At 39.4% G+C, this 25,059-nt stretch overlaps 1 protein-coding gene across 6 annotated transcripts in view; it reads right to left on the bottom strand.

Annotated features, from left to right (window-relative positions):
• The window catches only part of TMCC1 (transmembrane and coiled-coil domain family 1), a 156,546-nt gene that overhangs the window by 35,880 nt on the left and 95,607 nt on the right, over nt 1-25,059 (bottom strand). The window lies entirely within an intron of this gene.

The raw sequence follows: 25,059 nt of genomic DNA, 5'->3' as shown, positions 1-25,059 counted from the left end.
ACTTTGGGATTTACCCTAAAACAACCCATCAAGGATGTCTGCATGATTAATTAGCACTCTTACCGCAATAATCAGGTCAAATCTAAAGAAACCAACTATTTTGTGATCAAGAAAAATCTTTGTAAATTATTTATGATCACAAGAGGGATGGGAGGTTATCAGCAGAAATTGCGAAACAGTAAAGTGGTAAAAAAAAAAAAAAAAAAAAATTTAAGTGTCCTTTCAAGGGACTACCCGGTGTTGTCTATCAGATATTTTGGAGTTATCCGATAGTATAAATTCTGCGTCTTTGTCTCTGGCTAGGTTATTCTAAAACTGTAGAGATGGAAATTACCTTGTGGATAGTGCTGATGATGAGATACAGGTCAATTCTGTCTGGTAGAGAATATAAACTTCCTTAAGTCCAATTCTCATTTTAATATCTTACTGCTTCCTAATAATTGGTGAATTAGTGAGACAAATAAAATCTTTGACACGTGTATTCAATTTGAATGAGAGTCACAATTTTTCCTTTGAATAAAACCTTTCACATTTGAATCTGTAGCTTTTATTTTGTAAAACATCTAATTAAAAATCAATTGTCTAATTCTGTCTGTTTTAATAAGGTTCTTACAAAAGACCTAAGAACCAAGAACTATTTTTAAATTTTTAAAGAGTTTTAAGAACAAAAACAAACAAAAAGAACACATAATAGAGTACTCTTGTGGCTCTCAAAGCCTAAAATATTTATTTTCTGCTTCTTTACAAAGAAAAAAGAAAGCTTGCTAATCCTTGCTTCACAAACCCAGACAGCGTATTAAAAGCAGAGTCCGTCTAGTCAAAGCTATGGTTTTCCCAGTAGTCAAGTATGCATGTGAGAGTTGGACCATAAAGAAGGCTGAGCGCCGAAGAACTGATGCTATCACGTTGTGGTGCTGGAGAAGACTCTCGAGAGTCCCTTGGACAGCAAGGAGATCAAACCAGTCAAACCTAAAGGAAATCAGTCCTGAATATTCATTGGAAGGACTGATGCTGAAGCTGAAACTCCAATACTTTGGCCACCTGATGCGAAGAGCCAACTCATTGCAAAAGATTCTGATGCTGGGAGACTGAGGGCAGGAGGAGAAGTAGGCAGAAGAGGTTGAGATGGCATCATCGAATCAACAAACCTGAGTTTGAGCAAACTCTGGGAGATGGTGCAAGACAGGGAAGCCTGAAGGGCTACAGTCCATGGAGTTGGAAAGAGTGAGGTATGACCTAGCAACTGAACAACAACAACAATCCTTGCTTTAGATCAAAGTTACAGCATCTCAACAGGCATAGATATTTGAATAAGCGTGATCAACTTGACAAAATAGAAGACACTGAGGATTCAATTGGCATTTACCAGTAAAGTCAAGTTAGGACCCAGACAGAAAACAGGCTCCTTTATACCACCCAAAGACATATCAGGGATATTTTATTGATAACACAAAAAGTTTCCTTTAAAAACGTCTTAAAATGTTCAAATGTTAATTTACAAAGAAACTTTTTTTTTAGCTTTATATATTATTTTTGGCTGTGCTGGGTCTTCACTGCTGTGCGTGGGCTTTCTCTAATTGCTGTGAATGGGCTTTTCATTGCAGTGGCTTCTCCTGTTGCAGGGCACGAGCTCTAGAGTGTAGGCTCAGTGGTTGTGGCCCATGAACTCAGCTGCTCCAGGGCATGTGGGGTCTTTCCCCAACCAGCGACTGAACCTGTGTCGCCTGCATTGGCAGGCGGATTCTTAACCACCGGACCACCAGAGAAGTCTCAAAGAAACTGTTTAAAACTGTTTTTCATTGACTGGTTTTCAGACTTCTCAACACTGATTAAAGTTTACTGAATATGCCCTTAGAAAGAAACAAAGGTGAACACAAATTTTACTAGAATCTAATTTACGAAATCCTTTTAAACATTGTAGTATAAATACAATAATCTGGAAATAAAAATAATAAAAAAAAACTACTAAATTCAGGATTTATCTGACAAGAAAATATTTTTTCCCTCAGTAATACAAACCTACAACAGTATTTTCACTGTGTTCAACACTGTTGAGTACTGGGGGGAATGCTGAAATTTTATAGGAAATAGATTTTATCTTTCTAAAAAACTCTTGGGGAAAGAATGCCTTTTAAAAACTTCTTTGTTATGCAACATTTCAAATATGTGTAAAAGTACAGAGGATACTGAATCCTACACAGTGTTTCCAACATTAATTAACTCATGGCTGGTCTTTCCTCCCTCCCATGCAATGATTTGGAAGCAAATCCCAGACAAAAGATACCCTTAACATAAACCAAGACTAATTCTAGAGGCTTTGCTCTATTATTAAAACCTATCTCAGCTGTAAGATCTCATGGATACTACTTTATTTTTTGGACAAAATGCCTAAAGTTCTCCCTCTCTTTCACCCTTCGCGATACTTCATGAAGGATCCACTGGGGAAAAATGTCCAAAGACTGAGGAACTTTGCTCTGTAAAGCATCTGACCTTCTTGATGCTGATGCCTGATGACTGGCTGGATAAACTTTTCCCAAAGTGGCCAAAGATAGGTAAAAGGAAAGCTGAATCGAGGAAGAAAAATGATAAATTTAATAAATCAGTTACTGTCTGTAATAGCAGAAAGCAGAGGATAGATTTGCAAGGGAGGCACTGAAGTCAAGACCTGTGGCAACAGCTGGCCGTGCATTCCTCAAGGAGTCTCTTTTCTTGCCCTCCTCCAGTAGGTTACAGGCTCACCTAAAGTCCTTAACTAGCAAGCTCCCACTCAACTCAGTAAGAGGGAGGTTTTGTTTGACTTCAGCAGCTTTCTGTATGCAAAAGCAACCCCTCATAACCAGCCAGTGGGTGGGGGAGCAGAAAAGTGACAAAGAAAGTAACTGGAAAGGAGTTTAAAATCTTTTGAGATTAGTATAGTCATATGAATCTCTAAATAAGGCAAGTGCTTTCTTTTACTGCTTAGAACCAATTAGTTCAGAAAGGAGAGCAACAGAATTAGTGCCAAAGCCAATACCAGAATATGAAGCTTTAGGAAAAGAATACAGGCACCCGCCTTCTTCAGAAATTAACCAGGTTACCTGCCTTGCTGTTCGAGACAATTAACTGAAGACATGCAATTCTGATCCAAAAAGGATGTCCTAGAGACATTTCCATGACTAGTGTCAACGTTTAATGTATAACAAATATGAAGCCAAATATTCACATCCTTTGGCCCAAGTGTGTTTACAGTAAATGCGAACAGTGTGTAAGTGAAGAACAAGTCTTGCTGAGGTCAAAGACTCACATCAGGATAATGGTAGTCAAAATGGCTGATTAAGAATCTGCACTGATCTTGAAAAATAGAATAAGCACAGGTTCACGAAGTTACAGTCCGGAAACAACTCACTCCTAGAGCTTCAGTGAACTGGATCGATGTATGTAGAGTAGATGTACACACAGCAGTAGTGTACTTATCATTATAACCACAGAGGGGAAAAGGAAGGGGACAAGGAGGATAACAGGACATCTACCGAAGGCAATAAACACGTTCTAACAAACAAAGTATAGAGAATTAATGTCCCTTCAGATACTAATTTATTTTATTCTATTAAAAATGTTTAATTGAAGCACAGCTGATTTATGATGTTGTGTCAGCTTCTAGTGTTCAGCAAAGTGATTCAGTTGTGTGTGTATATATATATTCTTTTTCATATTCTTTTCCATTATGGTTTATTTAAGCTTACAATGTAGGCTCAATGAATGTCCAGTGAATTAATCCGTAAGAAATAAGAATATAACATCGTATCACCTCAAACACACGCTTATGTTATATTTAAATCTACAGATAGCTGTGGCTAGTTTCTGCACTGGAATCTTCCATTTTTTTGTATTCAGTGTTTCACAGAGCCACCTCTGATTGCTGGACAGTGTTTGCTTATGAATTAATTTTAGTCCTTTAAGGATTCCCTTAGTTTCTGATATTCCACAAGCACATAAAAAGCAGAGTTACAAGATTTTTTTTTCTCCACAGAATTCCAAGCCAGAGTTGTAAGAGACCTTAGACGACAGTCTCTGTGTATGCTCAGTCATGTCTGACTCTTTGTGACCCCATGGACTACAGCCCATCAGGCTCCTCTGTCCATGTGATTTTCCAGGCAAGGATACTGGAGTGGGTTGCCATTTCCTACTCCAGGGAATCTTCCCAGCCCAGGAATTGAACCTGCGTCTCCTGTGTTGGCAGGTGGATTCTTTACCACCGTACTACTTTGGAAGCCCCAAAAGATCGTCTACTCAGTATTTAAGTGAAATTTACTAGAAATGGGGGTGAAATCATTCACAATTAAAATCTGGAGACAAATTTCTCATATAAGTCTAAGAAGCAATAACTATAGAAGGCCTCTGTTCTCAAGCCATTATTTAGAAAATCAATATGGAACTGTCTCTAGTTTGTTCTTGACTTTGGCACACTCGGGAAAAAACATATTCCATCTTCCCAAGAATATTTTCTGACAAAATTACTTTTTATCTTATAATGATTTGATAAAAATTAATTTTGCAAACTATGTTACAGTCAAATTAATTTTACCTTTACAGTTTAGATGACTGTTAAGACTTTATAAAGAGGGCTGAGCACTGAAGAATTGATGCTTTTAAACTGTGGTGTTGAAGAAGACTCTTGAGGGTCCCCTGGACTGCAAGGAGATTAAACCAGTCAATTTTAAAGGAAATCAGTCCTGAATATTCATTGGAAGGACTGAGGCTGAAGCTGAAACTCCAATACTCTGGCCACTGATGCAGAGAACTGATTCATTGGAAAAGACCCTGATGCTGGGAAACACTGAAGGCAGGAGGAGAAGGGGATGACAGAGGATGAGATGGTTGGATGGCATCACCGACTCGATGGACGTGAGTTTGAGCAAACTCCGGGAGCTGGTGATGGACAGGAAAGCTTGGCATGCTGCAGTCCATGGAGTCACAAAGAGTCGGACACAACTGAGCGACTGAACTGAACTGAAGGCTTTATATGGTATTATAGAATTTGCAGCCCTTTAATCTAGGGAGTAGGAAAGGAAAAGTCCTAATTAAAATTCCTAATAACTTAGTGCTTTGTCTTGCACATTAAGGGGAGAACTTTAATAAAACAAATTTGCTCGTGACCAACTGATAACAAATGTTCTTTTGGTGGCTTTTTGTAAACAAAATTGAGATGGGAATGTTGTTAGTCATCTCTCGTATTCTTTTCAACTACTAGGAACTCTGTTTTCTCTCAGGGTGTTTTATGTTGTATCAAAAACAATGTTTCTGTTATAACATCCTAATGTTAGGGTAATATTAATAATGCCACTTTTCCAGAATTTTAATTTCAAAGAATGACTAAGACAACCTAATTCTTAAAATGTACTGTAATAGAACAAGAGCTTCATCTGATTTAGGTTAATTAAGATCCCACTAGGTAAAGACTTCCTTTTTTGCTATAGGATCTAAATTACTTTGAGTTAAGAGATTGCCAGAGAAGCTACTCACAGCATTTCTAACTCACTTCTTTGGTATTTTCTCTTTAATTGAAAATGGTGTTAAGAACAGCTGACCTTTCCATAAATCACATAAATATGGTACAGCTGAATCATATAATGTGGTGACTTCTGCTTTACATCTGAGAATACCACTGAATTCCAACTTTACAGCTCAAAATTTTAATTACTCTTTTCAACTGCTTGACATCTTCAACCCTGACTAAGCATAGCAATGTCATTAGTGACGGATTAATGAAGAGGTTGAAGAGGACCGGAAGCACTTTGCAGCAAACCATCAGAGACCGTGTTCCAGGATGGTGTTTATCCAAGTTAGTAATCTTCACTATTTCATTCACTGACTCAGTTATGAATAATCAATTATAATTTCCTCCCCTCAAAAGGTACCATGAAAAACTCTGTTAAATGTACTGCTGAAATCTAGATGTCCTGTCTTCAGAATATCTCTACTACTATAGAAATCCTATTAAAAAAGGGAATGAGCTTAGTCTAAGGATAATCAAACTTAGAAAATCTGTTTAGTGCCTTCCCTATGGGCTTCTTTTACAAAGTACTTATTTACGTATGCCTAACCACTGGTCTGGAGTAGTAACAACTTAATGCTAAGGAGACTGAAAATTTGTCTATTTTTCAAAGAATTAATAGCAGCCAGAAAATATTTCTGTACCCTTAATTTTAACATTAATAAAAAATGGAAGCATGAACTGTTTAAGTTTTAATCTTAAGACTGTTAGTGTTTTAGCAACTTTGGATCAAGTAAAATGTTTAGAATACATATATACACCATATGGTTACACTCATTTCACTGTATTTTTTTTATTTCAAATTCCTATTAATTTGTAGGCCACAGAGATTTGTGCTCACGCTCAGTTATCGAGTCATGTCCAACTCTTTGCAACCCCATGGACTAGACACAGCCATGATCCTTTTCCATGTAATTTTCCAGGCAAGAATACTGGAGTGGGTTGCCATTCCCTCTTCCAGGGGATCTTCCTGACCCAGGGATCGAACCTGCGTCTCTTGCATTGGCAGGAGGATTCTTTACCACTGAGCCCCTTGGGAAGCCCAGGCCACAGAGATCAACCTCATGTAAATTAAGATATGCAACTCTTCACTTAAGGAAGATTTTGTTCCAGCAAAATAATGTGCAAATTAAGGATTTAATATGGAATAATATTTATTACATTTGAAAATGTGTTACACTTAAAAGTGACTATATAAAGAATTTAGAATGAATGCTTTTGAAAGTAAATAATTACCCTATCCAGAGTTAGAAAACTTTGTCTAAATCCAGATTTTCCTCTGTACTAGTAGTACTAGTTGAAGTCCAGTAAACTCCTTCATTTATCTTCTATGAGTAGTTTGTAACTGAATAATAATCAGTTAAGAAATTGCTTTTTAACTCTATTAACTGCCTAGAAACAGAAAAATAAGTTTGAGATTGGTGTCTCTGACCATTTCTGAGAGTCATAGGAAGATGTGTCACTTTATTTCTAAAACCAATCTATATGTGTCTATACACATATATTCTGCAACGTCCTAAAATCTAACGATCTTGAGAAGCTGTCTTGTGAAATAGCCTTATTTTACAAGTGAGGAATAAAAGCTCTGGCATGTTAACTAAATCCCCAAGTTCCCATCTGGTTCTGGCAGGACTGGGACTACAGCCCATACCTCTCCAATGTACTCCTCGTTTACTTATTAGGCTTATTACTTGTTGTCATCTTCCCCAACTAGAGTGGAAGTTGCATGAGGTCAGAGAGCCATCTCAACTCCCAAACTCTGATAGAAAACAGATTCTCCAACAACTGTTTGTTCAGTGAACAAATGATCAGTCTACATCACCCTCTGTTTCAGATAGGATATACTGGAACTCTGGCATACAGTAATTTCTGGCATGAATTAAAATAATCAGTGACAAATGTTCTTAGGCATTAAGTCAGAGCTCTCAACCTATTTTTCTTCTCACAGTCTTAAGGGATGTAAAACATTCTCCGGAGGAGAAGGGAAGCATTTTGAGCACTGGGAGTAGGGAGACGCTGCCCTGCGGAACAGTCTTCTGCTGCTGTGCTGTACACTTCTCATCCACCACTGAAATCACTGTTCTAGCTATTCCTTTCGAATCAATTACAAAGAAATCCCACAATTACAAAATACTGTGGGCAGATCTTTGCACTGTTTCATAGGCATTGTTCCTAGGGAATCTGACCTTTATGTAGCACTCTGAGCCCCATGAAACGATGAGAGTTGGTCAAGCAGCAGTTGAGATGGGAGGGGAGTTTTATCATTTGAAATTTCACCATTTAATAAAGTGACAGTCCAATGTAAATAACTGTTTAAATGACAGATAGCATCTGTACAGAACCAAATAATTATCACCATAAATTCTGGGCATTCGTACAGAAAATCAAGGCAATTTATATAGATGTGTGTTGTTGCAGGGTTATTAAAGAAGGAAAAAGCAAATTATTCATCTTTAAGTCAACATCTGGGAATATTATCTTGTGTAATGTTTAAAACACAAATATAACTTCAATATATAAGCAATGCGTTCTGTAATATCTCCAATTCTTTCCTAGAATCAGATATGTTTTCCCCTCTAGAGTTCTGTGCCTTTAAAATGTTTATCCTGCAGTTTTCATAAAGTATGTTGCAACCTCATGCAAAGAGTTTATACATAAACCCCTATCTACAGCAGTTTGATGTATCCAGAAGCTAGAGCAAGTACCTCTTTTCTGAACATTTTAATCATTGTTTCAATGAGAGGATCCTTGTGGCACAGCTGGTAAAGAATCCCCCTGCAATGCGGGAGACCTGGGTTCAATCCCTGGGTTGGGAAGATCCCCTGGAGAAGGGAAAGGCTACACACTCCAGTATTCTGGCCTGGAGAATTCCATGGACTGTATAGTCCATGGGGTTGCAAAGAGTCGGACACAACTGAGTGACTTTCACTTTCGCAGATTTGATGAATACTTTGGGTCAGTGAGAGACATGGGTAGAGAAGCAAGTTTAATCTAAAATTATTCACTCAGGTACTAAGTGATTTTGGCAAGATTTTCTCTACTCATGGATTAAGGCAATACACAGACAAAACAATGTCAATTAAAAATATTCAGATTACGTTTTACGTTTTCCTCCTCTTTTTGGACTGTCAATAATGAAGAAAAAGGAGTTAACTTCTGTTTTACTATCAGTCTCCACCCCCTATCCTTTCAGGGCAGGCCTATGAATTCTTTTCTTCTGAACACCCCATTCAACCTGGGATTGCATTCTTAATAAAACATAGATAAGGAAACTGACCTTTTATAACCTCAGAACAAACAGAGATGTGCCAGGGTTTTAAAATCCAAGATACAGAACAAACAACAGGAAAAAAAAGGGGGGGGGGGAGGGGGACACAGAGCAGAGGTACAAATCTGTTAATAAAGCTGGCATTTAAAGTGATCAACCGTAAGGAATAGGAGAGTGACTTAACACCAAACTTCAGAGTGAAAAATCTATTTGGATCTTAAATACAGTGGCTCACAACAAACAATAATACATATCAGCTTTAGGATCAGGTAAAACTGTACAGAATCTGTGTGCTTCAGCATGTATCTCTTAGAAGAGATCTATGTATTATTTATAAACCCACAACACACCAAAAAATCATGGTAAACTACAGCTGTTAGCCACACTTTGTACTCCTGACTGTGGATGAGATGTGAAAATGGTGGATTCGCTGTGAAGCTGGGTCACCCTCCCATCCAGTTGAATCTCAGGGACTTGCTCCACTGATGCCGAGACATAGTACCAAAATATGTGCATACCGCTTTACAATTCAGAAAATTGCCAAGTCTTTGGGAAAAATACACGAAAAACAAGTAGCTGAGTAATAAGAACCGTTTTGTTTTTCTTTTTTTAATGTGAGAAATATTTCAAATGGCTTTAATCCAAATCGTGATTGGTTATGCATGCCTGGTATCTTCAAATTTAACCCAAGCTTTCCCCAAGTTGCCAAAGGCAAAGGAAACTCTGGTTCTCTGAAGAAAACACTTAATTTTGGAGAACTACTCAGCCTGAGAGAGTGAGGATGACATTTACTCTGCACTGAAGCAGCCCCGTCATACGGCAGCACGGGACACTCTGGTATCAGCTGAGCATGCCCACACAGCCAAAGAACACTCTGTGCGTTCTACCTAAATACCTAGGGGTAAAATGAACAACTAGGAAGCACAGAATACGCCTCTCCATTACTGCCACCTCACACAAGTCAGTCCCAAAATAGCATATGCCCAGGGCTGAGATCTACTGCTGAAAAATGCGAAGTTTCAGCAGCTCAAAGCATTTCCTGTGTCTGTCTCAGCTACCAGCCCCCACTTAAAGCTGTAGAATTATAAGATTAAGGAAGAGATTTGAGGGAAAAAAAGACAGATACACACACATATACAACATACGGTTTCCGAGGAGAGTGAGGGTTCCATGCTTGTGAGGGAGGAGGAGGAGGAATATGCCGAAGAACCCTCGGGTTTCTCCCAGATTTGAACATGCTGTACTGTGGCATGAGGTCAGCAGAGACTGACTCCAGCCCTGTGAGGCTGAATTCTACCCTGACAAAGCAGGATCACTGTAATATGAAGCAAGAGGACCCAGGGCATGTTGGCTGCTGTACAGAGTGGCTGTTCTAGAAAGTAATGGCAATTCCAAAACAAGGGATCTATGCTGTCACATGAGGTGATCTTCAGCCCAGTTAAGCAATAAGCACCCAAAATACTCTGAATCCCAAACACAGGCAGGTCAAAACATTAGGAGAAAACTTTGTTCCTCAAACCTATTTTGTGTCTGGAGGAAATGAGCAGGAAGTGGGAAATTCTAAGAACTATTGGTTATTTTGTTTTGTATCACAAATAATGTCCAGATTCTATTCTAAATGAGGCATAGTCGTTTGGACACTGTGACCTAGCCGAGGAGCCCCAAAACTTTTCTATTACTTTACAAAGGAAGAAGGGAGAATGTTCTAAAAAAAATATTTTTGGTGTTAGAGATACGCTGAAACTGAAGAGATGGTTTAAAAACCTCATTTCTCCCAAATACCCAAAAGGCAGAGGTTGCTGCAGACCTAGCGCACATTACCATTTCTTTTTAGGTCACCAAGAATGTATATAACTGTACTGTTAGAAATTTTTCCCTGAAATAAGGGGAACACACACACACACACACACACAAATCATGAAGAGAAAAAGGAACCAGGAGATGGAATTTCCGTCAAGACAAAAGCACAGGACACACAGTGCAGACAACCCTCCCCATTCTGTGGTCTCCCTTGTATCACGGAAGGTTTACTCCAGACCAGAGTGACCCAATCCTTTCATCATTCTCAAAAAGACAAAGCTCTGATGAAAAGACTGGATTCTGGACTAGGGGTGGGGTTAGGCGTGACTATCAGGGGAGTCTCCGGAGCAAAGGACACATGAACACGCACATGCACACCCTCAGTCAGCACACAGCATCAGCTTTCCCGCAAACGTCTCCCGAGTCCTCTGAAGCCCAGTTCTGCCATTTCTGGGATGCATGGCAATATAAATAAGAACACCTCAGGCCTCTGAGACTTCTGGGACTCTCATTTCACCTTCAAGCACTTCAGGCCGCCTCACCTAAAGCATGGGCCCCATGCACGTTAATTCCCTTTCACAGATCTGTTCTCACAGACACCAACCGCCACGGATTTCTACACAGAAACTGAAAGTCTGCAAATCAGAGTGTGAGTTCAAAGTTCTGTGCTTCCCCTGTGCCAGCTGACGATATCTCCAACAGCCACACTGCATCGGGGAGAAGCATGTCTGCTGCTTATTCATTCAGCAGTGGCAGAGGCTAACAACTCAAGCCTGAACTCTGTGCTTGTCATCAAGAAGATAACGGCACAGCTCAAATCAATGAATAAAAGCTGTTCTGTTCTCTTCTTGGGCTCTTTTCTGGTCTTGTACTCTTTTCAGTGTTACCTGTAATGGTGCGAAGTCGCTTCAGCAGTATGACTCTTTGCGACCCCATGGACTGCACCCTGCCAAGTTCCTCTGTCCATGGGATTCTCCAGGCAAGAATACTTGAGTGGGGTGCTGTGCTCTCCTCATTGGTCTTATATGTCCAAATAGTATTTCTCAACTCCACCAGGGAAAGGACAAGAAGTGTGGAAAGAGCAGAACGATCAGAGCTATGAAGTACTCAGGATCTGCCTAGTTTCACATTCAAAAATGAATCACAAGCACTTTACGGGTGGGGTGACAAGGGTCTTCAAAAGGTATGAATATGAGAAAATCAATTCAAGTAAAAAAATAAAAAATTCTAAGAAGTGACATCCTCATGGTCCAAAGCAAAGTCTGCCCATCTCCACAAGCTGTGGCACTGTGCCCTCTGGCACTTACCTCTACTCCCCACTCAGACATCTCACTGCTGCTCTGTCCCCGCTCTGCCTCCTGAAGAAAACTGTCCAGGACTCCAGCAGACACATGGATAAACTCTTACATGACTGTGCTTCAGAACATTTAGCTCTTCCGGGACTTACCAGTTAGTCAAATGGCATTTACCTTTGACCTTATTAACACAAGGTTCTGTTCCACCTCAGCACTGAGATCACTAATCTCAGGACTAATCACCCCTTTGGAATTACATCCTAAGCTTTCATGTCTAAGAAATTAAATCTCATTGGTGCTACCCTATTCCCTCCCACTCCCCCTCCCATCAGGATCTATTATACCATCTTTCAAGCCAAAGTCAAGGTGGTATAAAGAAATCAAGCAAAACTACATTAGAATTGACTCTACTGATTACTGACTGTCCAACTTTCATAACCACTGAACGTCAGTTTCTTCATCAAAATAAGGATATAGCACACCTTTCAGCACACATTTCTGAGCACTGACATACAGATTATCAGATACTGCTGCTACAGTGAATAAACCCAAATTTCAAGAATAATCTCTTCTATGTACATGGCTCTTTACAGAAGTTTTCAAAGCAATTAATGGGACATAATCTCCATTTTACAAAAAAGGAACTTGAGATCTGCACAATTCCTGTATATGGCAGGGCCTCAGTAAATATTAGCGACTACTCTGAAGGTTGACTTATTCAAGATTACATAACTGGGGTGGGTTAGGATTAGAACCAAGGAATTCTGACTCTTCCCTAACATTCTTTCCACTATTTTGCCATTCAGTTATTTGCCTCTATTTCTGTGCTTCTGTGTTTATTTGGAGGAAATAAAATTATAAATTATATTTCTCATGCTCTATCTTTGTCATTTATTATTTCTATATTGACTTTCTTTAGCTTATATATATTTTTTGCATACTCAAACCTTCAAAGCTTCTCTATACATTCATCCTAATAAACTGAAGATTTCATGACTTATTTCAGCAAAATAAATTGAGATCATTTAGTTATTTCTTGATAGACTTCTAACACTACAACTTCACTCTCTATTTCCAATATTGTAATTTCTCCTGAGCAAATGTCTCATCTTTTGGTTTCCAACTGTCTACCATGGAGAAAGGACTCTCTGATCTAAATAGTCTGACCTCACACTCTTCACATAATTTACCTAGAAGCCAGATCAGAATTTTTTCATTTCTGTCATTTACATCTCTCTTCGTAAAGCAATGCTTAAGAATAATTTCCTTTGCCAAGAAGACTCATGGTCTTTTCAACAAATGATACCCACACAAGTAGCTATCAACATGCAAAAGAATGAAGTTGGACTCTTCCTCACAAAATATAAAAGATAAACTCAAAATGAATCAAGAATCGAAATGTAAGACCTAAAACTATGGGTGTAAATCTTCATGACCTTGGATTTAGTCAATGGTTTCTTAGATGTAACAGCAAAACCATAAGCCATAAAGGAACAAACAGATAAAACAGCCACAACAAACTTCAAAGTGCACCACTAAGAACATGAAAAAACAACCCATAGAAAGGGGAAAAACTTTTGGCAAATCATAAGCTTTTTAAGGGAACTGTACATAGAATATATAAAGAACTATTACAACTAAATGTTAGCGAGAAAACCCAAATGGGCAAAGGCCCTGAATAGACACTTCTCAATAGAAGACTGACAAATGGCCAAAATGTACATTAAAAAGATGCTCGACATCATTAGCCTTCAAGGGAATACAAATCAAAACCACAATGAAATACCAGTTCACACCTAGCTAGGATGATGATAGTAACTAGAATTGGTGAGAATGCAGAGAAAGTGGAACCCTCGTAGGCTGCCGGCGGGGATGCGACATGCTACAGTCCCTGCGGCAAACAGTCTGGCAGTTCCTCAAACCGTCAAACAGACCGTTACCGTGTGATTCAACACACCACTTAGAGGCACATGCCCAAGAGAAGTGAAGACAAACGTCCACAGAAAAACTTGTACCCAGACATTCACAACAGTATTATTCGTGAAAAAAGGAGAAGCAACTCAAATGTCTATCAACTGATGAATGACATATAAAATGTGATATTCATATAACTGAATATTACCTGGCACTAATAAAGAAATACTGCTAAATAACGTACCGTATAATCTTGAAAACAGAATGCTAAGTTAAAGAAGCCAGTCACAAAGGATCATATATTTTATGATTTGATTTACATAAAATGTCCAGAACATTCAAATTCACAGAGACAGAAACTAGATTAGTGCTTGCCTGGGGCTGAGGGGAATGATAAGATTGGCAGTAATGGCTGGGATGTGTGGGCTTTCTTTCTGGGGTAATGAAAATGTTCTAAAATTAATTACAGTGACAGTTGTGAAACTGAATAAAGTAAAAGTCGTGCAACTATAAACTTCCATGGGTGAAGGGTATTATATGTGGATTATATTAAAAAAAAAACTGTTAAAGTTTGTTGAAAAGCCGTTAAAACTTGAAAAAGTCACTTCTTGATTAAACATTTCTAACAGGACTTGTGTTCTCAGCTACCCCGACTCTTAAGATCTATACAGATTTATTGCACAGATGTACTTGGTTACAGACAGAATGGTATATACCAAAGAAAGCATTCAGAGTCAAGGAGAGAAGAAAATGTAGACTGAATACCCACTTTGGCACCAATAACCTGTGTAGACAAGTCTTACTAAGCCCGTTTCCTCATCTGTGAAGCCTCTTGTGATAAAATTGTTGGCTGAATCAACTCTCTTAGAAAGATTTTCTCTTAGTTTGCACAAACCTGAACTTCATGAGCAGTTGAGAATTCTATGAAGGCTGCAATAAGGGATTAAAAAAAGAATTAAACATTCCAATAAAAGACTTCTGTAGAAAAGTGTCACCTGTACTTCATGCTATTTATTATGGTGAATCTTTGGTGAATATGCAGCTATTCCTCTACATGTTATATAAAGTATTCAGAGTAAAACATTTTATCACAAAATAAGAAAAACAAAGTTGTATTCACATCACACAAGTGGCACTGTGAAGTATATGCAACTGACATGTGAATTAGAAACACTCACAAAGCTGTTATGTTGTAAGGCACCATCAATTTTTTGGATGATGGAATGTCTTTACATCCCAATGTAGTACTATTTTAATCACAACTACTATATCGATAGCCACCAGAAGCACAGCGACCTTTTAAGTACTAGGCTCTTCATATACATTACTTCATTTAATCCACAGAACACCTGGCCCTCTACTTATTCACTGGCTTCATTTCTAATGCAGAGGAAATTAAGGCTCAGCGAGGGTAAGCCACTTGCTTACCTGTGCTATTCAGCCTATCTCTGATGCTCTCGTAGGCTGGCCTACATCATATAACAAACCAAATCCCAAGGGAGATGCTTCATTTATGCTACCCATCCTAAAGGAAGGTAGCTTCCTTGCTAGCTTCATTTTTGTCCAGTGTCTTTGGGTTCACACTGTGACAGCAGTTCACAAGAACTGGGATGGTTTGTAAACACGTGTAACATTCGTACAGTATCCATCACTACTGGGCCTTGCCTGCTGAAACTCTCTCACCCTGGAATGCCCTTCTACATCCAAGAGCCTTTAAAGGCTCAAAGCCAATGCTCTCATGAAGTTTTCTCTGAGTTCCTTCTGTGGAAATCTTTCTCCCAATCACAGCATTTCACGAATATAATTATAAAACACCTACTCTGAGCCAGATGTTGTGATAGGCACTGAGTTAGAGATATTTACTTTTTTACCATATGGTGCAGGCCAAAAAAATAAACTGTATTTATGTTTCACTCAGTGTATAAAAACCGGCAAACAGGCTACATGGTCTGCAAAATGCCCTGATAGAGAAAAATGATCTTGATCATAGCTTCAGAAACAAAGACAGTGGAAGGTAAAAGGCATTTCTGAGTTCAGTTTCTAAACTCAAAGAAAAACTTAAAACTCACAACCTCGTTGCTATTGATTAATTTATTTAAAATTCAGGCTTTAAAAAATACTTTCACCATTTCATAAAACCCAAATCAAGAGCTTTTCTGGTAGGTTTCAACTGCCAATTTCCATTTGTTTTAAAGGAAAACAATTACTACAGTCCTAACAGCATCTAATGAAACATTCTAGTGACACCAGAGTATGATTTTAAAAGAGTTCCTTTGAAATTATCCAAATCTCTAGAGTAAATCTGATTAATCTTGTGTTCCATGTACCAAATTCAATGCAAAATGGATGCTTACACTGCTGCTAAGATGTTTAAAATCTTAATTTCACCTTGTAGTTACAAGTGTACTACCACTTATACCAAGTAGAGAGAGCACTTCCAGCAACTTCAGGGGAAGAAGGATAAGGGGGCAGTGAGGCTGGTTTGCTGTAGAAGAGTTTAGAAAATCAAGTATTTTTAAGTTGAAACAACCCATTTCTCTTCACTCCTTTCTTAAAAACATTTAAAATAGCACACAGTATGTAATCTCAGTATAAACTTGAGAGTCTTACACATATTCAATATAATCTCATAACAGCCCTGGTAGGAAGTTATTACAACCACCATCTTCAACTCGAAGATGAAGCTGAGAGGATGAGAAACTTGCTCAAGGTAAGAGCACTGACCGGTAAAGGAGAAGAGATTTGAACCTAGGTGTTTCCAGCCAATATGTATATATATGGTAATTCTGGGTAACCATTAAAGAGCACAACAACCGCCTTTGAGGCTTCCCACAATACGAAGAGAATAAAATCGCTTAGAAAACAAACATGTCATTGTCATGTGCTAAATCGAATTAAACTAGATTTCCAAGTACCAGCTACGAGTGCTAGAGACACCGATCTGATAGGGAAATTCTTCAAGAGTACATTAAAAAAAAAAAAACAAAAACAGAGAAAAAACATGTCCCACAGTTTCAAACATGCATTCACATTTCTCGAAACTCACTCTTCTCTTTGGCTTGTATGATGCGATTATAAAACATCTGGTTGTCATGTCCTGCACCAACTCCACACCTTCTCTTGGGGGCTCATAATCAGAGTTAACACCAACAGCTTCTCAGCCACAGCACAAAAGATGCTTCCAAGAGTGGCTTCACATTTCTCTAAGTGTAGTTGTTGCCACAAGAATCCTCCCCATCCAGAGTAACTGCCCTGAAGGGAGACCGTGTAGACCTTGCCTACACTTGTGCTGTGTAGCCTCTAGGGCAGCGTTGCTAGACATTCTGGATCCTAAGGGTATTGGCCTCTCTCCCTCCTTTTCAGCAGCACAAAGCATGTCCTTGCTACCCAAACAGAAAGACACAGCTGAACCTCTTTTCCTTCTATATAGTTTTTAAATCCCTGAAAGGGAGGAAAAGAAATGAATTATTCTTAGAGATTTCATGACTATACCTGTGGCTTTAAAAACTTTTAATTTTTTATAATATTTTAGACTGTTGATTACTGTATAATCTCAACTGTTAGAAAACCTGGTCCTAAAGCGATTCCACGAATAAACTAGAAGATAAGGAGACAGTTATGATTACACTCACCGCTACCTGTGCATGTGCAGAATAGATGTTTTTTCCATGAGGATTCGGGAAGGCTAAGGAAATTCAATAAAGCATTCCTAGCATTCTCACAAGAGAAAATGGACTAATATAGGGGACATCTGAAGCACTTACACCCTCACGAGTTGTATTAGTCGGTATATGCTTACTCCCCTCTTTGAAAGGTCTTCTCTTTAAAGAGCGGGGCACGGGGCAAGGGTGTGTGCAGCGCCACGGCACCAGCATCTGTGCAGCGCCCAGGGCACCGAGGGTGCTCAGCTGGAGACAGTGGAGTGGGGAGCAGGCAGAGCACCTCCTTGCTCTCTCAGTTGGCTCCGGAACCTTGGGCAAGCTTTCTGAATCTGAGTCTCAGTGTCCTCATCAGTAAAACAGGATTATTCACTTTGTATAAATGCTGTGAGAATGAAATGAATTAATGTGTTGAGTTTTTTTTTTCCTCCTAGGCACAAAAAGGCCTTCAGTAAAAAGGTAATCCCCATATACTTGAAGACTAATCTAAAACATAAATTTAACCCTAAACACAAGCTCCATTAATGCAGGTTGCAAAAGGATTCTTAAAAATGAATTTATAGAGACTCCTCAGTTACCCACCCTGTTTTTAAAAATGTAATACAATGGTTCAGTCTTGTTTGGATCACATACCCTTTTGAGAATTTGATGAAAATTCTTCCTCCAGAAAAACTCATGGACACATACACATTTACATGTAATCCTAAGAAATTCAGGGACCCAAGATTAAAATTCCCATATGTAATATTTTGCTTTGGATACCAGGGAGTGCAGTCCAAACTGTAATTCAGTGTTATCAGGTAAACCATCGATGTTTTGATGTTCTCCTTGTCCTTTCTTTGAAAACTTGTATTATATGCCTAAGAAGTTTTTGTGTATACTACTTCTATTTAGAAAATTTTAGACTCTATATAACAGTCAATTCACATTAAATTGCAAATTCAAAATCAAAGTTTTTTCCTTAAGCTTTTAGGATTGGCTTATAAATCATGATTCTTTCCAAACGCTAGTAAAATTTAGCAATCTTAGCAATCTGTCTCAATTGTATAGAATCCACCTGCCAATGCAGGAGATAGGGTTCAATTTCTGGGTCAGGAAGATCCCCTGGAGCAGGAAATGGTAACCCACTCCAGTATTCTTGCCTGAAAAATCCCATGGACAGAGCCTGGTAGCTCAAAGAATTGGACACAACTGAGCAACTAACATTTTAATATATGGCTATAAGTCACTTATTTCCATCTTATTAATACCATTAACTATAAGTATAAACTGGCTTTTCTTTGGGAGTTTTTAATATAGCATCAGAGCTTAAATTATTCATATTTGGTATTTGAGAACCTCCTCCCAACTGTTTTATTCTTGAACAATTTTGCCAGAGTTGGGAGATTTGCTTCATTTTTTATCCAGATTCCTCTGTGGTGTATTTTGAACAAGTAGGGTAATTAATTTTTTTTAAGGTAAATTTAGTATGTATTTCTCTAAACCTTAGTTTCCTTGTTGGCAAGGAGCTCATTGGGTTGTTAGAGAAATGCAAATATGGTCATAGTATAAGTATTAAATATAAAATCCTTCTAGCCAACAATGACTAGAGAAAGCAGAATGGAAAAGAGATTGAGGGTTCCAGGCAGCTTAAGATAGGTGCAAGGTATTTAGTCTTGTTTTGATCTCTTCTAAAGAACAAAAAAATCCAGGATATCCTCATTGTTTCAGAAAAAAACATAAAGATGTTTTAATATGACAAGTAAACTAATCTGTTATTCATGATCTCAGCTCATACGGAATTAAGATTATCCTGAATTTGAAAGGCTAAGTTTTATGTAACATTATAAAAGTTTTATTTTGGCTTCCCAGGTGGCGCTAGTGGTAAAGAATCTGCCTGTCAATGCAGGAAATGCAAGAGATGTGGGTTCGATCCCTGGGTCGGGAAGATCCCCTGAAGTAGGAAATGGCAACCCACTCCAGTATTCTTGCCTGGGTAACTCCATGGATAGAGGAGCCTGGCAGGCTACAGTCCATGGGTTAGCAAAGAGTTGAACACGGACTGGGCACACACACACACACAAAACAAGACTGTGATATCTCATAATTCAATAATTATCAGCACAGGCTGTGGAGCAAGGCATCTTCTAGTTGACCCAGAATTCAAAGGAATATAGATATTACAGTGTTAGAGCGCTCTTGGTCCAGATACGAGGTCATCAGGATTCCAGAGGGTTCTGGGGGGCAGAGCTGAACTATATTATTTGTGTTTTAAGTCAGCATCCAACTAACTGTCCTAATTGTCAAATAGTGTGAAGAAATTGTGACCCTCACTATAAGAGTTTAGGGGTCTCATTTCTAGTCAGAAAGTGAAAAGCAAAGAAATATCACCTGTGTAGAAGATTCTGAAAGGCATTTTCTTGGACTCTGATTCAGGCATACCGGAAAGTCAAAGTTGTTTGGGCTAGTGTTCTCTCCTTAAAAGACCTGCAGGGAGATTAACCACTCCCGCCAGGAGTAAATACGGAGACTGAAAGCTAGAGATGGGTTGCTGGCCACTCAAAATAAGGACCAAAAGGAAGGAGGGCAATGCGATAAAAGCCCCCCTCTGCCTCCTCTTTTCTTCTGTGGAAACGGCAAAACCCAGTCAGAATTATCTTCCACTTGATACAACTACTAACTGCTATGTGAGCTAGAACTGCTTGCTAGGTCTGAGACTAGACCGATAAAAAGAAAAGGAGAGATCAGTGCCCTGATGTCCTGGGAGGCCAAGCTGGAGGGCTAAATTCATTCATTCATCAGTTCATATACATTGTCATTCATCCAAATATTTGGAGTTTATGGCATCTGTAAGGCTTTGTGCTAGTATGCATGGAGAATACAGAGAAGACTGTGCTACTGAAAAGCTGGATGGAAACTAACGCCTAAGATGTAGATTTTCAAATATTTAGCGCAATGCCTGGCACATAATAAGCAGTCAACAAATGCTAGCCATTATTCTCAAAAATCAAATGGTTCTTCAGATGATACAACAATGCTCACTAAACAATCCTTATGATAAATGCTTTTTAAAAATCACTTTTGAGATATAATTCATACACCATTATAGTTCACCCATTTAAAGTATACAATTCAATGATTATTTGTATATTCACGGAAATGCACACCCATCACCATGATCAATCTTAGAACATCTTCCTCACCTCAAAAAGGAGCCCCCTACCCCTTAAGTCATCTCTCTCCTATTACCCCATTCCTCCTGATCCTGTGTAACCACCGATCTACTTTCTGTCTTTACAGCCTTGCCTAGTCTAGGTATTTCATATACATGGAATCACACAATATGTGGCCTTTTGTAATTGCTTTTTTTACTTAAAACATTTCTAAGGTTCATTCTTGTCATAGCACATATCAGCACTTCTTTAGGATGTTTTCTTAAAGTGAAGCCTTCTTTTGAAAAGCAAATAATCACTCCCTAATCTGAAGAATTAGGAGGAAGGCCGAGAGGAGATACTTCACGTTCAAGGTCACGAGGGGTGGCTGTGAGGAGATACCCTTCATCCAAGGTGAGGAGCAGCGGCTGCGCTTTGCTGGAGATACCCCACGTTTAAGGTAAGAGAAACCCAAGACGGTAGGTGTTGTGAGAGGCATCAGAGAGCAGACACACAAACCATAATCACAGAAAACTAGCCAATCTGATCACACGGACCACAGCCTTGTCTAACTCAATGAAACTAAGCCATGCCCGTGGGGCAACCCAAGACGGGCGGGTCATGGTGGAGAGGTCTGACAGAATGTGGTCCACTGGAGAAGGGAATGGCAAACCACTTCAGTATTCTTGCCTTGAGAACCCCATGAACAGTATGAAAAGGCAAAAAGATAGGACACTGAAAGAGGAACTCCCCAGGTCAGTAGGTGCCCAATATGCTACCGGAGATCAGTGGAGGAATAACTCCAGAAAGAATGAAGGGATGGAGCCAAAGCAAAAACAATACCCAGGTGTGGATGTGACTGGTGATAGAAGCAAGGTCTGATGCTGTAAAGAGCAATACTGCATAGGAACCTGGAATGTCAGGTCCATGAATCAAGGCAAATTGGAAGTGGTCAAACAGGAGATGGGAAGAGTGAACATCGACATTCTAGGAATCAGCAAACTAAAATGGACTGGAATGGGTGAATTTAACTCAGATGACCATTATATCTACTACTGTGGGCAGGAATCCCTTAGAAGAAATGGAGTAGCCATCACGGTCAACAAGAGAGTCTGAAATGCAATACTTGGATGCAATCTCAAAAATGACAGAATGATCTCTGTTCATTTCCAAGGCAAACCATTCAATATCACAGTAATCCAAGTCTGTGCCCCAACCAGTAACGCTGAAAAAGATGAAGTTGAACGGTTCTATGAAGACCTACAAGACCTTTTAGAACTAACACCCAAAGATGTCCTTTTCATTACAGAGGACTGGAATGCAAAAGTAGGAAGTCAAGAAACACCTGGGGTAACAGGCAAATTTGGCCTTGGAATACGGAATGAAGCAGGGCAAAAGCTAGTAGAGTTTTGCCAAGAGAACACACTGGTCATAGCAAACACCCTCTTCCAACAACACCAGAGAAGACTCTACACACGGACATCACCAGATGGTCAACACCGAAATCAGATTGATTATATTCTTTGCAGCCAAAGATGGAGAAGTTCTATACAGTCAGCAAAAACAAGACCAGGAGCTGACTGTGGCTCAGATCATCAGCTCTTTATTGCCAAATTCAGACTTAAATTGAGAAAGCAGGGAAGACCACTAGACCATTCATGTATGACTTAAATCAAATTCCTTATGATTATACAGTCGAAGTGAGAAATAGATTTAAGGGACTAGATGTGATAGATAGAGTGCCTGATGAACTATGGACGGAGGTTCGCGACATTGTATAGGACACAGGGATCAAGACCATCCCCATGGAAAAGAAATGCAAAAAAGCAAAATGGCTGTCTGGGGAGGCCTTACAAATAGCTGTGAAAAGAAGAGAAGCAAAAAGCAAAGGAGAAAAGGAAAGATATAAGCATCTGAATGCAGAGTTCCAAAGAATAGCAAGAAGAGATAAGAAAGCCTTCCTCAGCGATCAATAGGAAGAAATAGAGGAAAACAACAGAATGGGAAAGACTAGAGATCTCTTCAAGAAAATTAGAGATACCAATGGAACATTTCATGCAAAGATGGGCTCGATAAAGGACAGAAATGGTATGGACCTAACAGAAGCAGAAGATATTAAGAAGAGGTGGCAAGGATACACAGAAGAATTGTACAAAAAAGATCTTCACAACCAAGATAATCACGATGGTGTGATCACTCACCTAGAGTCAGACATCCTGGAATGTGAAGTCAAGTGGGCCTTAGAAAGATCACTACGAACAAAGCTGGTGGAGCTGATGGAATTCCAGTTGAACTATTTCAAATCCTGGAAGAAGATGCTGTGAAAGTGCTGCACTCAATATGCCAGCAAATTTGGAAAACTCAGCAGTGGCCACAGGACTGGAAAAGGTCAGTGTTCATTCCAATCCCAAAGAAAGGCAATGCCAAAGAATGCTCAAACTACCGCACAATTGCACTCATCTCACACGCTAGTAAAGTAATGCTCAAAAGTCTCCAAGCCAGGCTTCAGCAATAAGTGAACCGTGAACTTCCTGATGTTCAAGCTGGTTTTAGAAAAGGCAGAGGAACCAGAGATCAAATTGCCAACATCCACTGGATCATGAAAAAAGCAAGAGAGTTCCAGAAAAACATCTATTTCTGCTTTGTTGACTATGCCAAAGCCTTTGACTGTGTGGATCACAATAAACTATGGAAAATTCTGAAAGAGATGGGAATCCCAGACCACCTGACCTGCTTCTTGAGAAACCTACATGCAGTTCAGGAAGCAACAGTTAAAACTGGACATGAACAACAGACTGGTTCCAGATAGGAAAAGGAGTACGTCAAGGCTGTATACTGTCACCCTGCTTATTTAACTTATATGCAGAGTATATCATGAGAAATGCTGGGCTGGAAGAAGCACAAGCTGGAATCAAGACTGCCGGGAGAAATATCAAAAACCTCAGATATGCAGATGACACCACCCTTATGGCAGAAAGTGAAGAGGAACTAAAAGGCCTCTTGATGAAAGTGAAAGAGGAAAGTGAAAAAGTTGGCTTAAAGCTCAACATTCAGAAAACTAAGATCATGGCATCTGGTCCCATCACTTCATGGGAAATAGATGGGGAAACAGTGGAAACAGTGTCAGACTTTATTTTGGGGGGCTCCAAAATTACTGCAGATGGTGACTGCAGCCATGAAATTAAAAGACGCTTACTCCTTGGAAGGAAAGTTATGACCAACCTAGATAGCATATTCAAAAGCAGAGACATTACTTTGCCAACAAAAGTCCATCTAGTAAAGGCTATGGTTTTTCCAATGGTCACGTATGGATGTGAGAGTTGGACTGTGAAGAAAGCTGAGCGCCGAAGAATTGATGCTTTTGAACTGTGGTGTTGGAGAAGGACTCTTGAGAGTCCCTTGGACTGCAAGGAGATCCAACCAGTCCATTCTAAAGGAGATCAGTCCTGGGTGTTCATTGGAACTCCAATACTTTGGCCACCTCACGCCAAGAGTTGACTCATTGGAAAAGACTGATGCTGGGAGGGATTGGGGGCAGGAGGAAAACGGGATGACAGAGGATGAGACGGCTGGATGGCATCACTGACTCGATGGACATGAGTTTGGGTGAACTCCGGGAGTTGGTGATGGACAGGGAGGCCTGGCCTGCTGCAATTCATGGGGTTGTAAGGAGTCGGACACCACTGAGCGACTGAACTGAACTGAATCTGAAGAATAATTATTTCACTTTGCTTGAGGTGTGTTATAATAGATGGCAAGATACAGCTCTTCCTCACAAAACAGTTTGAAGATATTTCACTAGAAGGTAAAATTTTAAAGTCCCCAATCCAAACAACTTCTGAAGACCATTTTTTAAATGCCCACATATATAGACATAAGGATCTTAATGTGTTCGTGAGTTCATTATTTAAAAAGAAGTTTAGTGAGAGGTGCCTCCTGAGAGGTAAATGATTTTAGCAACTAGATCTCTAGGCATTTTGTTTTATTATAAATCCTACTGAACGGGTGTTTCTTTTTCCCTCCTGTTGTCCCCCACCATGAGAAATTTAAACCATCCATTCTTTTTCTGACTCAAGAATAAGATTTGAAGACTAAGTTGCAAAGGAAAATGGATCTGGTTTAAGGCTTTACACCACAGTCCCAAATGAAATTAATCCATCCCACAAGAGAAAATCAGGATAAAATATAACACGGCTATTCACTTAGTTCAAAGGATTTCTATTCTCACATTGAGGCAAGCCAGGCTGTCAGGGTTTTTCCATCCACAAAATACAGGGTTGGATAAGGTCTCTTCCATCTCTGAGAGACTATGACTTTTCTCTTTAATCCTTTTGAACACAGGCATAAAGAGCTGTACTATGACTTGCCTGAGGCTAAAGAGAAGCGTGTCAGCATGGCTAGGGTTAGACTCCTGATTCATCCCTGTATTCACTGGGGATATCCAGAGAAAGAAGTCAGA

Source organism: Bos mutus, chromosome 22 (genome assembly GCF_027580195.1).
Source record: "Bos mutus isolate GX-2022 chromosome 22, NWIPB_WYAK_1.1, whole genome shotgun sequence".
Lineage (NCBI taxonomy): Eukaryota > Metazoa > Chordata > Mammalia > Artiodactyla > Bovidae > Bos > Bos mutus.
The sequence above is the reverse complement of the archived record's forward strand: the minus strand, read 5'-3'. Positions and strand labels throughout refer to the sequence as shown.